The 12324-nt window shown below is 49.1% G+C and overlaps 1 pseudogene; it reads right to left on the bottom strand.

Moving 5' to 3' along the window:
- Positions 1-611: 611 nt before the first annotated feature.
- Positions 612-12324, bottom strand: LOC147450855 (uncharacterized; annotated as a pseudogene).

The raw sequence follows: 12324 nt of genomic DNA, 5'->3' as shown, positions 1-12324 counted from the left end.
GAGTTGTGTGTGTATGTAGCAATGTGTTAGAGTCAAATGCAGCCCTCTCTCTCTTCTTGGTTGACCCCTCTTACTAATTGCTCATGTTGGGGGGTGGTTATGGAGCGAGCTTTAGAGCTAGCTTTTTTTTTTTTCCACCACCTCTACCTCCCATTGCCGCCCCTTACCACCCATGACAACAAACACCCTAGTCCACCACCGGTGGTTGGTGGTTTAGCTAACTACCACCATCTGCCACTCCTCCTCCTACCACCACCGCCCATTGCCGCCGGTTCTCCTCCCACTCTTCCTTCTAGTGGGCTACTCAAGGACCTCCTCTCTCTCTCTCTCTCTCTCTCTCTCTCTCTCTCTCTCTCTCTCTCTCTCTCTCTCTCTCTCTCTCTCTCTCTCTCTCTCTCAATCTGTCTCTCTCTTTATTTTCCTTATTTTGTCTCTCTTTCTCTCTCACTTGTCTATCTCTACCCCCCCCCCCTCTCTCTCTCTCTCTCTCTCTCTCTCTCCTCTCTCTCTCTCTCTCTCTCTCTCTCCTCCTCTCTCTCTCTCTCTCTCTCTCTCTCTCTCTCTCATCACACATTCACTAATTGCATATCAAAAGACAACAATGATAGAATTCACTTTGTTGAAAACTCAAAACAAATATCATCGTTTGCACAACTCAAGGTAAATGTGATATCCCAACAAATGCTAGATTATTACAACAGTCTTTTTGCTCTCAATAAAGTTTTGAGCTCGTTATCAGACAAACTTGACTGATGAATGAACATGTTGTTTATGTCCATTCCAACCACTCTCAACTAGATATAATACAAGTGTTGCAAGCCACATAGGTCATTCCTTCCCCTGACCTCCTTTGGAAGTCTCTGCAAGTACAACTAGGATTCCTAGCTACTTTGACTCGATATTTCTCACCATGTAACTTCGAGTTTGGTGTTACTGCAATGAAGCCTTCATGCTTACCGATCTTTACCATTTCCACTTGTTCGATGACCATTTCTAGTCCTAAAGCACTGTCGATCCTTTTCGATGCCTCTTCAAAAACACCTGTCATATACCTGCCCGCACGTCTTTACCCTTGCACTTCCATAGTTTCTGTTGCGATATGAAACCCCGCTAGCTGCGAAGAATTTACTTCCAGTGATAGCCGACTTTCGGAAATCAAAGAAAAAAAAAAACTCATTTCACCCCCCCCCCCCCCCCCCCCCCCCCTTCTCGGTACCCCCCCCACCGTAACCTATTTTTCCCCCTCCCGCCCCACGGGCATCGGATAAAACCCTCGCAGTGTCTTCCCCCCATTTTCCTTACATACCCCCTTTTCCTAATATCTCTTTCCCCCCGATTTACCCTCCCCGGCCAGGCAGAAACTCAGAGAAGAAAACCCCAACCCCTCTCTCGTGCTCCCTCGGTGCGAGCCGCGTGAGAAACCCCCCCCCCCCCCCCCCCCCCCCCCCCCTCACTCTTACACTTACCCGAATCACACTCACCCATTACCCTCTACCCTCATTCCCCCCCCCCCCCCCCCCTCTTTGGCCCGCCAATATTCCCTTCTCCCTCTTCCCCACCCACTCGCCTCACCCTCCTTCGGCTCATTCACACCCCCCCTCGGCCTCATTCCCCCCCCTTGGCCCGTGGATATATTCCCTTACACCCCACCCATTGACTAATCCCCCCCCCCCTTCGTCCTTAAGCCCCATGCAAACCCCCCCCCCCCCCCCCCCCTCTCCCTCTCACCCACACAACCCATGCCCCCGCCATACCCCCTCTCCCCTCACTCTCCCTCACACACTCTCTCTATCTCTTATCCCCTTACCCCGCTCCCTCACTCTCCCTCTCGCGGCAACGCCAAAGGCTCTCTCTCTCTCTCATCCGGATGCCGCCACAGCACGCCAAAGCTTGCTCTCTCTCCCATGCGGGCAGCGCTGCACCACACACAACACACACACACACACCCTCACACACACACACACCCCCTATCCTACCACACCCCCCCCCCCCTCTCCCTCTCTCTTCCCATGCGCTGTGCGCCGCGTTGCATCCCACACACACACACACACGCCCTCTCTCTTCGCGCGCAGTTCGCAGCCGACACACACGCGCCCTCGCGGCAGCAGCATGAAAACACACACACACACACACACACACACACACACACACACCATACATACCCCCTATCCTACCCCCCCCCCCCCCCCCCCCCCCCCTCTCCTTCCGCCATGCGCAGTAGAACAAGCCGTCGGCATCAGAGAAGAAAAATAAAAATATATATATAAACATTATATATTTATATAGTACCCCCTCTTCCCTTGTTCCCACGCACGCACCGACAAAATACAAAAGAAGAAGAACAAGCAAAACGCCATCGACATCAACAAAAGAAGAAGACGATCCAAAGCACGCGCCGCCAACAACAAAAACAGAAAATGCGCCGAAGGCATGCCCCGGCCGACTCCGAAAAGAAGTACGCTCAACACCGACGCACCGGCAACACACCATTCGCCAGCAACACGCAACCACGACGCTATCTCAGTAATTTTTAGGTTATTTTACCATTATCTTCAGTTTTTCACCCGAGCCATTGTAAAATTTCCATTTTGTAAATATCCTCTCTCTAGGTGATGGTCACAAAGGCCCACCTAGAGATTCCCATCTTTTAATAACCTTCCCCAAAACAAAGCAAGGGTCAACCACACCGGGCCCACCACTTGCTTTGTCTCCCCGATTAAGATTACCCTAAACACACTGGGATTACCATAATCCAAGTAGCCAACACCTATAAATTGGCATTGAGAGGTCACTATCGGGGGGGGGGGGCAACTTATGTGGAACCAAGCATTGGGTAGAGTGTAGTAGGAGGGATTGACACCATCACTATCATGAGGAGGAGGTCTCGTGTGTGGGGTTTGCCTTGGAAATTGCACCATGCGAAGGGAACCACACCCATACCTCGACTCCAATGGTCGATGCACACACACGTATGCACGCTCTTGGCAATGAGTATTCACAGTCACTGAGTCGCCCTAGAGAACGCACCAAGTAGGTTGCACCATCTCCTCTCCCTACCTCTCTACCACCACGGCATGCCACCTTGTAAATATTGCAGAAATAACTCACCCTCACACCCCCGAGGTTGTTTTCATCAATTGCGAGTGTTCTCTCTCTCTCTCTCTCCTCTCTCTCTCTCCTCTCTCTCCTCTCTCTCTCTCTCTCTCTCTCCTCTCTCTCTCTCTCTCTCTCTCCTCTCTCTCTCTCTCTCTCTCTCGGTGTGTAGGCTTGCGGTGTTCATATCATCGTGGGCTTTGCGTCCTAGCCGCTCAAAGCTAGGTGGTGCCCCCTATTTGCTTTACCGTGGCAGGCTCGAGGCGAGCCATTCGGCCCCCGGCGTTTTAGAGGCCATCGGGGTTCGGGGTCCGCTTTGCGTCCGTCATTTGGTGCCCCGACGGAGGAGGGCTTTTCTAAGACCCCTTCAGTTTACAATGTTGAAAGTGACTCCCACTATCAATCATGGACGAGTGGCTAAAGGAATTTTCTAACTAGAGGACGGAAGAAGAAGAGACGAAGGAGGCCCTAGCCGCCTTCATTGAGGTGCTATTGCCAGGCTGCAGTGTCATCAACATTCAAGAGGTAAATTCTCCATCTCGTAGCGTTTGTTCTAACTTTAAATCGAAAGCATCAGGTGGCAGATTGGTGAGGTGCCATCACTGTTGTCAACCAAGGCACACGGTCAATGAGTGCCAGCAACGGAGGCAGCGGAAGGGCTGAAGTCTTCTACATTGACATTCATCGCAAGGAGGTCATTCACGTCAAGGAAGGAAAGCGGACGCTGAGGCCTCTTTTCCCTAAAGAAACTACAGTCAAAGATAAAACCCCAAAGTGGCCTAAAGGGGCTGCTCGAGCCAAGGGCAAGGAGAAGATAGGCTAGTCTGGAAACACATGACCCCGAAGGGAGAAGCATCTGGCCAAGCAAGTGCTTCAAGCTCAAAGAGCCGGGTTGTACCCACTTGGTCAAAGAAGAAGTCATCCGAAGCTAAGCGGCGGAAGGTCGCCTACCGATTTGCACGACGCATGCAAGTGCTACCAATCCACTTCGACAATCCAGAAGAAGAAGTGGTGAGAAGATTCCCATATCCTAGAGAAGAGTGGTTCGGCTACTGCTCTCGCTGTTTTGGAAAGCGAGTGGAGGACCTTCCTCCCCTCCCTGTAAAACTTATCCTGAAGAAGCTCTCTACCACGGGAGAGACCTAGTGGGCTGGAGATGAGCTGCAGCTAAATGGAGTAGAATTCATGCAACACGTCGATTATGGAAATTACCCACAATTGCTGTTAGCCAAGAGACTGGGAGTGGTCCTACGCGTCGCCATCACCCCGTACGTGCTAAGCAACGAAGGAAGGGTAGAGCCCATGAAAGGTGACGACCTCTTGTGGATGTGCCGACTCATCAACACTGGCACAGTAAGAGTATAAGTAAGTATTTCACCCTTTGTGCATGATGGAAAACAGACCGATGGCATTCCCGTTCAGATTCTTGCAGCATATGCATGTGAATATCTATGTAGATAGGAAAGTCTTCTACCAACAGAAGATCGTTTACCTATTCGGTGCGACAGTACTAGGAAAAATCCTCAATTCCCCGAACCCTATCATTCTCCCCATACTAGATAACCATCATTTCTTTAATGTCTCTATTTTTATCTTGTTTTAGCCTATCCATTCGCCCCTGTAAAAACCGCTATGAGCCGTTGCTGTTGATGTTAAAATTAAAAAAAAAAGGGTTTGTAATTTCCCGAGTCACCACCATGGCAAGTGTTTCTTTCCCCACGTTCAATGGAAAGAAGGGTGAGGATCTCACCACTAATTTTTTGGACGATTTTGACATTGCTTGTGTCGTCTCCAACAAAGATGACGCGCTTCACGACTGAGAATTTTTCCTCTACTGATGAAAGTAGAGGCCAAGTCCTAGTATAATGCATTGCCCCAGGCTACCAAGAATGCATGGGATGTGTTAAGGGCTGCTTTTGTAAAGAGGTTTGGTGGAAGCACAACCTCGGAGAAGCTATGGCAGCTATTGACAGAATTAAAGTAGGCAGGCCTGCTAGAGTACGCCACCTATGAGTCAAAGTTTGTGGACTTATGGGAGAGGTGGGTTTCCACACTGGAGGAAGGCGAAGGAGCGCCTAATTTCCTAAAGAAGGACCGTTTCATTGCTGGTCTATGGTCGCCGCTTAGAGAGAAGGTGAAGGGAAGGTTTCCTGCAACATATGAGTTGGCAGTCAAAGTAGCCCGCCTTAAAGACAAGAAGCTGCACATGCAAGCAAGAGTAAACGAGTCAGAGGAAACAAGCTCAGCCCGACCAACCCCAGTGGCTGCAACAACCAATCATAGATTCCAACCACAGGAGACAGCAGAAGAACACCAAGACCTGCTGAGTCGCATCACCACCCAACTAGAGAGTTTATTTGTGCATCTGGTGCAGCAAGGACATGCATCTGGCAGAAATCTAGAACAAGGAAGAGGACAACGAAGGCAGAACCCAGAATACCACTGTTACAACTGCGGGGAAGACGGCCATGGAATGTACTACTGCCCACACCCAAGAAGGCAGAATTTCAATAGAGGAGGGAGACAGAATCAGATCTCTCCGCCAAGAGTAAGACCACCACCAAGGCAGCCAGGACCAATCCCAGCAATCCAAATCCTGCAACCACCTATACAACAGCAACCACCACCCCAACCTCTCATTCTGCCACTACCCCCACCACACGCGGTGAACCAAGCGGTGAGTGTCATTAGCTTAGAGGCTAAAGGGAAGGCGAAGGTAGAAGAGTCAGCTCGAGAGAAGCACAAAGGAAAAGCGAAGGTAGAAGAAGTGGATGCTATGGGAGTGAAACGTGCGAGGCACGAGGAGGCATCTCAAAAGGAAGAGAAGATGAAAGGGAAATCCGAGTCTAGCAAGCAAGCAGCTAAACCGCGACGGAAGATAGACATCGTGGACTTCTCACTAGGTGAGGAAGCGCAACCCTATGACTTAGTTTAGGATGTGTTAATGCAAGGCCCGAAGATAACTTGGCCCCAATTACTCCACCTTGCACCCAGAATGAGGAGGCAATAAACGAAAATGGTAAGTACCAGGAAATCAAAACCACGGATAGCTGGGGCTATCTCTGGGAGGGATCTCGATGACATCTTGCCAACCATGGACGCTCACATCAAAGGGCAGCGGATTTCAAACGCCTACATAGATGGTGGTGCGCAAATATGCATCATGAGTGAGAAGATGATGCACCACCTAGGTCTAGAGGTAAGTAGGCCGGCACCCTGCCGAGCCAAGATGGCAAACAATGTAAGAGTAAAATGCGTAGGCATTGTAAATGCGGTCAAAGTAAAAGCATTCAATATGGAAGTGGAGGTAGACATCTTCGTCATGCCACACAAAGGGGAGGGCTACCCCATCATTCTTGGAAGGCCTTGGCTTATGGCCATGGGAGCCAAACAAGACTGGAGCACCGGGATGATCCACATGAAGGATGCTAAAGGGAAGTCCATATTCTACGACATGAGGACTGGAAAGCAGCGCAATATGATCTTGGAGGCTTCAAAAGACGAGTCCACCAGCGACTCCTCGTCTTCCTCAGGAGAAGACACAACCACCACTGATGGGAGTGACAGTAGCATCGAAGTAATGGGAGTCATTCTTAAAGACCCAAATAACTTAACACAATCTGAAGCAACCTCAGCAAACCAAGAGGGACCATCAGGTAAGCAGTCATTGGAGGATGCAGGTAAGCTACAAAAAATGCTCTCAAATGAGTTAACCAATGAATAAAGGAAGGAGTATGTCTCCATGTTAGGCAACTTCACTACTTTGTTCATTGATGGCTATGATAAGATCACAGGAATTACAGTAGTGCAACACCACATAAAGCTCAAGGAAGGCAGTAAACCCGTAGTACAGAAGCTCAGAAGACTTGGAGTAATTCAACAAAAGGCATTGCTTAAAGAAGTAAGGAGTTTGCTACAAGCAGGTTTCATCTACCTTGTCGAAGACTCAGAATGGGTCTCCCCAGTAGTAGTTACACCAAAAAAAAATGGTAAATGGAGAGTCTGTGTGGATTATAAACCGCTCAATGCAGCCACAAAGAGGGACCATTTTCCCCTCCCATTCCAGGATGAAATTCTCAATGAAGTGGCAGGTCACGAACGCTACACAGTATGCGATGGCTACTCAGGATACTTCCAGATTAGCATTGCGGAGGAGGATTGGAAGAAAACAACCTTCATCACAACTTGGGGATGTTTTGCCTACAGAGTGATGCCATTTGGCCTCACCAACGCCCCAGCCACATTTCAATGCTATGTGACATTTTTTTTCCACCCTACTTTGGAACATCAATACGGGTTTTCATAGATGATTTTTGCATCTATAGCTCACGAGCCCTTCATCTAAGCAAAGTCTATGATGGCTTAACCAGGCTACAAACCCTAGGTGGCCAACTCAACGTGGACAAGTGTCACATTGGTGAGAGCAAGGTCACTCTCCTTGGTCATGTAATTTCAACAAAAGGAATCAAGGCTGACCCTAGCAAAATTCAGGATCTGATATCTTTATCATCTCCCACCACCGCCAAGCAGTTGGTTTCTTTCCTTCAGAAGGTAAGATATTTAAGCAGGTTCATTCACCTCCTATCTCAAGTAGTCCTTCCCCTACAACAACTCACCCAAAGGGATGTTTTCTCATGGAGTGAAGAGAATGAGCAGCAGTTCACTGAGGTAAAGCAAGTCCTATCTAAGCTTCCCACTTTTTCACCTCCTAAGTGGGACGAGCCATTCTATGTAAACCCTAGTGTGGGAAATGATACTCTGGGAGCAGTGCTAATGCAAAAGGATCCCAAAACTTCTTTCATGCGCCCTGTTTACTTCTCTAGTCGAGTCATGACCCCATCAGAAAAGGGATTCACCAAAGTAGAACACATGGTTCTAGCATTAATGTTTGCTACCACGAATTTCCGCTCCTATCTCTTGCCTAGACCATTTGTAAACCTGACAATGGAAGAAGTTTTCCCTTATGTAATGCGACACATGGATGTCTCCTCTAGGATCTCAAAGTGGTTAATTAGACTACAAGAGTTTGATTACACCATGCAAGTAGAAAATTCCACCAGGGCTAGTCTAGCAGGAATTCTCACTCATCGCCACTACGAGAAGAAGCTGAAGGTCAACACGGAAGCAAAGGAAGGAATACCAGATAAAGAGATCCCTAAGCTAGAGAGAGCTCACTCTCTCTTCTTTGACGGAGCATACAAGAGAACAATAGATCAGTCTGCAACAGGCATGGTCATTTTCAATGAACAGCAGGAAAGAGTAATCTCCATGGGGCAGTTATTACACTCCCACTCTAACAATGAGGCAGAATATGTAGCCCTAATCCTTGGGCTGGAACAATCTATTTCACAAAAAATTCAGTGCTTAAATGTGTTCGGCGACGCTTTGCTTTTGATTAGGCAAATAAATGGCACCTGGGAGTGCAAAAATCAGGTTTTACTTGGTCAACTTCGCCAAGTTAAGGACCTTCTGAAGAAGTTTGAAGCAGTAAAGCTCTTCCATATTCCCAGAGCAGAAAATCAAGAGGCAGATGCACTAGCTAAAGAAAGAATACAAGATGTTCCCATAGGAGCAATCAAATTAAAGCTACCTCTCTTCCAAGGCAGTGACGCTATGCCTGATATCATCAGCTTTCTGAATACAGGGGAATGTCCAACAGGACACACTAAAGGCCAAAAACAATGGCTGGTAAGGAAGGCTACTAGGTACCGCCTTATAGACGACCACTTGTATTGTAAGGGCAAGGATCAAATTCTCAGGCGGGTGCCAACCTCCAATGAAATCACAGAGGTAATTTCAAGCTGCCATGACGGCGTCTGCGGTGGTCATTTTGCTCTAGATATCACCAATAGGAAGATTCTACAAGCAGGATACTTTTGGCCTAGTTTGAACAGAGATGTGCACCATTGGTGTAAAACATGTAGGGCTTGTCAAGTGGCCAGTGATCGTACGCTAACCTACGAGCCACAAACCCCTATCATTTCATATGGTCCGTTTGAGAAATGGGGAATAGATGCAATTGGTCCCTTATCAAGGGCCCAATCAAGTAAACTGTACATCATAATGGGTGTAGACTACATGACTACAACTGAAACCCCCCCCCCCCCCCCCCCCCCCCCCCCACTCTTACACTTACTCGAATCACACTCACCCATTACCCTCTACCCTCATTTTTCCCCCCCCTCTTTGGCCCGCCAATATTCCCTCCTCCCTCTTCCCCACCCGCTCGCCTCACCCTCCTTCGGCTCATTCACACCCCCCTCGGCCTCATTCCCCCCCCCCCCCCCCCCCCCCCCCCCCCCCTTGTCCCGCTGATATGTTCCCTTACACCCCACCCATTGACTAATCCCCCCGCCCTTTGTCCTTAAGCCCCATGCAAAAACAACCCCCCCCCCCCCCCCCCCCCCCCCCCCCCCCCCCCCACCCACACAACCCACACAACCCATGCCCCGCCATACCCCCTCTCCCTCACTCACTCTCTCTCACACACTCTCTCTATCTCTTATCCCCTTACCCCTCTCCCCTCCCCCTCTCCCCTCACTCTCCCTCTCACGGCAGCGCCAAAGGCTCTCTCTCATCCGGATGCCGCCACAGCACGCCAAAGCTTGCTCTCTCTCCCATGCGGGCAGCGCTGCACCACACACAACACACACACACACACCCTCACACACACACACACACCCTATCCTACCACACCCCCCCCCCCCTCTCCCTCTCTCTTCCCATGCGCTATGCGTCGCGTTGCATCCCACACACACACACACACACACACGCACCCTCTCTCTTCCTACGCAGTCCACAGCCGACACACACACACACACACACACGCCCTCGCGGCAGCAGCATGAAAAACACACACACCATACATACCCCCTATCCTACCCCCCCCCCCCCCCCCCCTCCTTCTGCCATGCGCAGTAGAACAAGCCGTCGGCATCAGAGAAGAAAAATAAAAAATATATAGAAACATTATATATTTATATAGTACCCCCTCTTCCCTTGTTCCCACGCCCGCACCGACAAAATACAAAAGAAGAAGAACAAGCAAAACGCCATCGACATCAACAAAAGAAGAAGACGATCCAAAGCACGCGCCGCCAACAACAAAAACAGAAAATGCGCCGAAGGCATGTCCCGGCCGACTCCGAAAAGAAGTACGCTCGACACCGACGCACCGGCAGCACACCATTTGTCAGCAAAACAACCACGACGCCATCCCATTAATTTTTAGGTTATTTTACCATTATCTTTAGTTTTTCACCCGAGCCATTGTAAAATTTCCATTTTGTAAATATCCTCTCTCTAGGTGATTGTCACAAAGGCCCACCTAGAGATTCCCATCTTTTAATAACCTTCCCCAAAACAAAGCAAGGGTCAACCACACCGGGCCCACCACTTGCTTTGTCTCCCCGATTAAGATTACCCTAAACACTCTGGGATTACCATAATCCAAGCAGCCAACACCTATAAATTGGCACTGAGAGGTCACTATCGGGGGGGGGCAACTTATGTGGAACCAAGCATTGGGTAGAGTGTAGTAGGAGGGATTGACACCATCACTATCATGAGGAGGAGGTCTCGTGTGTGGGGTTTGCCTTGGAAATTGCACCATGCGAAGGGAACCACACCCATACCTCGACTCCAATGGTCGATGCACACACACGTATGCTCGCTCTTGGCAATGAGTATTCACAGTCATTGAGTCGCCCTAGAGAACGCACCAAGTAGGTTGCACCATCTCCTCTCCCTACCTCTCTACCACCACGGCATGCCACCTTGTAAATATTGCAGAAATAACTCACCCTCACACCCCCGAGGTTGTTTTCATCAATTGCGAGTGTTCTCTCTCTCTCTCTCTCTCTCTCTCTCTCTCTCTCTCTCTCTCTCTCTCTCTCTCTCTCTCTCTCTCTCTCTCTCTCTCTCTCTCTCTCTCTCTCTCTCTCTCTCTCTCTCTCTCTCTCTCTCTCTCGGTGTGTAGGCTTGCGGTGTTCATATCATCGTCGGCTGTGCGTCCTAGCCGCTCAAAGCTAGGTGGTGCCCCCTGTTCGCTTTACCGTGGCAGGCTCGAGGCGAGCCATTCAGCCCCCGGCGTTTTAGAGGCCGTCGGGGTTCGGGGTCCGCTTTGCGTCCGTCACCAGCGTTGTTAAGTTCGTGCCTTGTGCCACTGGCCAGTCAAGTGGAGGTCTTGGAGGCCGCATCACAATATATGGACATACATCCCACACATGTTTGACATCATCACTACAAAACCATACCCATGTCTCATTGTTACGCCCCTCCCAGTTGTGTTTCCCCCAAAAACTTGGTGCCACTGTTCTCTCTTTGCATAAATTCACATTTTTCTTACACTTTCCTCCTTTGATTTTTCCTTGGCAAGTGAACTTAGACCCCGGTTTGCACCTGCGGATTGCCCACATGGTGTCATTTATGTCAACCTCGATGGCCCTAATTGTCACCCCTTCATTCTCCTCGTCCATAGAGTGATCTTGGATTACCTGTGATGCATCTCCAAATGACAACTTTCAAGCCTTTCTTTGTCGAGAAACATTTTTAGTGACATACTCTGGCCTGTGTGAACTATTTGCCTCCTCGCCTATAACGTTGCCGAATGTCTTGCGTTGCCTTGTCATTGTAACCCGGTCTCCAAAAAATTGTGGCACCTTTGGCAGATCAGTTCCTCCAATTGCATCGTTCACAACACGGCTACTCTGTGATGGAGTAGGTGTGTGAAATTGTCGTGAAGCTGCCCTGTCTCTCATCTTGCTTATGCTTGGTCTGCTTCCTATATACTTACCCTCTATATATGCCATTCTTTAGGATTATTGAAGAAGAGTGTTCCCAATATCCGAAATTGTTGCATCGTACAAAGAAATTTTAGGCTTGTGACCTTCACCTACTAGCCATGAAGCGTGACGTGACTCTGAGAGATTTGTTCGAGGGATGACCTCGATGCAATAGTCATCTAAAGCCTACAAAAAAAGAAATTAATATATTTCATTGATATCATGAAGGGTCTAATTAAATGGACATCCTACAACCTATTCTAGAATAAATTTGAAAAATTACACCAACAATTTCCTTCCTCCAATGAGGGTAACTCACATGCCACCAACTCAACCATCACTCCATTGGGCCTAGATTCCCATCTTCCACCTTTCCTGTTACCCACCAAGCTCGAATGAACCGATATTGGGACTCTGCATCTTCACTTCTTTGCGCGCACCGCCACAT

This window comes from Adiantum capillus-veneris, chromosome 9 (assembly GCF_014529385.1).
Source record: "Adiantum capillus-veneris isolate H3 chromosome 9, ASM1452938v2, whole genome shotgun sequence".
NCBI lineage: Eukaryota > Viridiplantae > Streptophyta > Polypodiopsida > Polypodiales > Pteridaceae > Adiantum > Adiantum capillus-veneris.
The sequence above is the reverse complement of the archived record's forward strand: the minus strand, read 5'-3'. Positions and strand labels throughout refer to the sequence as shown.